Below are 2,500 nucleotides of genomic sequence, written 5' to 3' on the forward strand. Positions count from 1 at the left end.
GTAGGGAGCACGTTTGAATGGGATGCGATGCCTAGACAGACATGCCCTCGACCGAGGCCTCGAGCGCATATTGCGTTCAAAAACTCGATGATTCATGGGATTCTGCAATTCACACTAAGTATCGCATTTTGCTACGTTCTTCATCGTAACAAGAGCCGAGATATCGTTGCCGAGAGTCGTTTCCACGTATTACCGAAAAATCGGCCACAAAACTAAATAGGGGAACCCCCCACGACAAATGTAAGGCCAAGGGGCAAAAGGAGGAAAAACTCATGAGAGAAAGAGAAATAAAGGTGTCTAACCCCCTCACAGGGGGAGGCTCGAACAGAGGACAATCTCCCCCAGCCCCACGCCCTCGCAAAAAGGGGGGAAATGCGTGGAACAACGATCGAGAAGGACTAGGGTGGCCACCCCGGGAGCTCGCACTGCTTTTAGCCCTTCCCCGACACCAGCCCACAACAATTCCCCCTTTTCTCCGTAAAGCTAGGGACCGAAAGGAAGAGAAAAGGGTATAAAACAAAGCACAAACAAAGCACAAGCCTCCCAAGCCTCGTGCCTTCGAAAAAAGTGGGGAATTGAAGGGGACGACGATCGAGAAGGACGAGGGTGGCCACCTCGTGAGCTCGCACTGTGTTTCGTCCTTTCGGAACACCAATCCACAACAATCCCACCTTTTCTTTGTAAAGCTAGGGGCCACGAGGAAGAAGGGAAGAGAACAACAAGAGAGAAAGGGATATATCAACCGTGGCTACCGGCTCACAAGGGGAGGAGGCTTCAAACAGAGAACAAGCTTCCCCAACCCCGTGCCTTCGCAAAAAGGGGGGAACTGCAGGGGACGACGATCGAGAAGGACTAGGGTGGCCACCCTGGGAACTCTCACTGCTTTTCGTCCTTCCCGAACACCAATCCACAACAATCCCACCTTTTCTCCGTAAAGCTAGGGGCCGAAAGAAGGGAAGAAAACAACATGAAAGAAAGAGAGATATCAAACGCGTCCACCGGCTCACAGGGGGAGGCTCAAACAGGGAACAAGCTTCCCCACCCCCGTGCCTTCGCAAAAAGGGGGGGAACTGCAGGGGACGGCGATCGAGAAGGACTAGGGTGGCCACCCTCGGAACTCGCACTGCTTTTCGTCCTTCCTGAACACCAATCCACAACAATCCCACCTTTTCTCCGTAAAGCTAAGGGGCCAAAAGCAAGAAGGGAAGAAAACAACAGGAAAGCAAGAGATATCAAACGTGGCTACCAGCTCACAAGGGGAGGCTCAAACAGAGAACAAGCTTCCCAAACCTCGCGCCTTCGGAAAAAGGGGGGAACTGCAGGGGACGACGATCGAGAAGGACTAGGGTGGCCACCCTGGGAACTCGTACTGCTTTTCGTCCTTCCCGAACACCAATCCACAAAAATCCCACCTCTCCTCCATAAGGCTAGGGGCAAAAGGAAGAAGGGAAGAAAACAACACCAAAGAAACAAAGATCCCAGGAAAAGAGAGAATTTCAATAGCACACCGAGCAAGATGTCCGCTAACCAAAAAGAAATCAAACAAGGCACCCAATCAAAAACGTGTCCCACCTCTTCACACCCTCCCACATGCATTCATCACAACACCCTTTCCAACTCTACAACATAGCAAACAACCAACCAAATAAATCACAACCCAAAAATTGACCAATAGAAAAGACGAGGGCCACGATGAGACCAGTGTCTGGAGCACGTCACTGAGAGGCAAACAGCTCCCCAACCCAGCGACACAAGGATTGAAACGACAAATACACTGCTGCCCATAACACAAACCCACCCCGCTATTGCACCCCTCCGTGTACAAAACACCCGACAACCTTTCCAACGAGAGAGTCAACGGGGGTCAAAGAATCAAACTCCAAAGAGGAGTTTTCACGGGCCGAAACTCACTGCTGGAGAAAGCCGTGAGCCAAAAATACATCGACGGTGCAAGGCCACTAGAGAGAGGGACGTTCGCAAAGCACACACCATGAAACGAAGAAATGATGCGAGTCCCACAAAAAACCCACAATCCAAAGGCAGGAACAAAGACACAGCCCACTACTTCTTTTTCCCTCAGAAGGGGAGTGGCTCACGAGAGGACGAGGAATTCCCTCGACGGTAAAGGCACGAGATAAGATTGCCACCCTCATGCCCGTCGTCGGGGAAAATTGCGATCTCGATAGAGCTCAGACCAAGGGATGGGTTTTTCATTACCTGGAAACCCAACCCTTCCCCAAGGGCATGTCGAGGAACAATCGGGAGGGACTAGGGTGGCCAACCCAATGGGTTGATCCGCTCTTCATCCATCCCATACTTGACCGCACCCCGACAATCTCGCCTCACGGAAGGTTTGAGCTACTAGGCGCGCATGCAACCACTCCCTCGACCCAACCACCAGCGAAAAATCTCACCCAAGCAACACATCAACTGCCATCGCCTTTTCGAGAGAACCAACCATGGAAGCCCGCACCCTTGGCCCATGCCTTCCAACGAACAA

The 2,500-nt window shown here is 51.9% G+C and overlaps 1 non-coding gene across 1 annotated transcript; it reads right to left on the minus strand.

The window, feature by feature from the left end:
- Nucleotides 1-25: 25 nt before the first annotated feature.
- On the minus strand, nt 26-178 carry LOC149254568 (5.8S ribosomal RNA). The gene has a single exon (XR_016267399.1). It is a non-coding gene; the product is annotated as a 5.8S ribosomal RNA (ribosomal RNA).
- Nucleotides 179-2,500: the final 2,322 nt, after the last annotated feature.

The sequence above is a fragment of the Pinus tabuliformis genome, chromosome 7 (genome assembly GCF_031772625.1).
Source record: "Pinus tabuliformis cultivar Carrire ecotype Pingquan chromosome 7, CPIR1, whole genome shotgun sequence".
Taxonomy (NCBI): Eukaryota; Viridiplantae; Streptophyta; class Pinopsida; order Pinales; family Pinaceae; genus Pinus; species Pinus tabuliformis.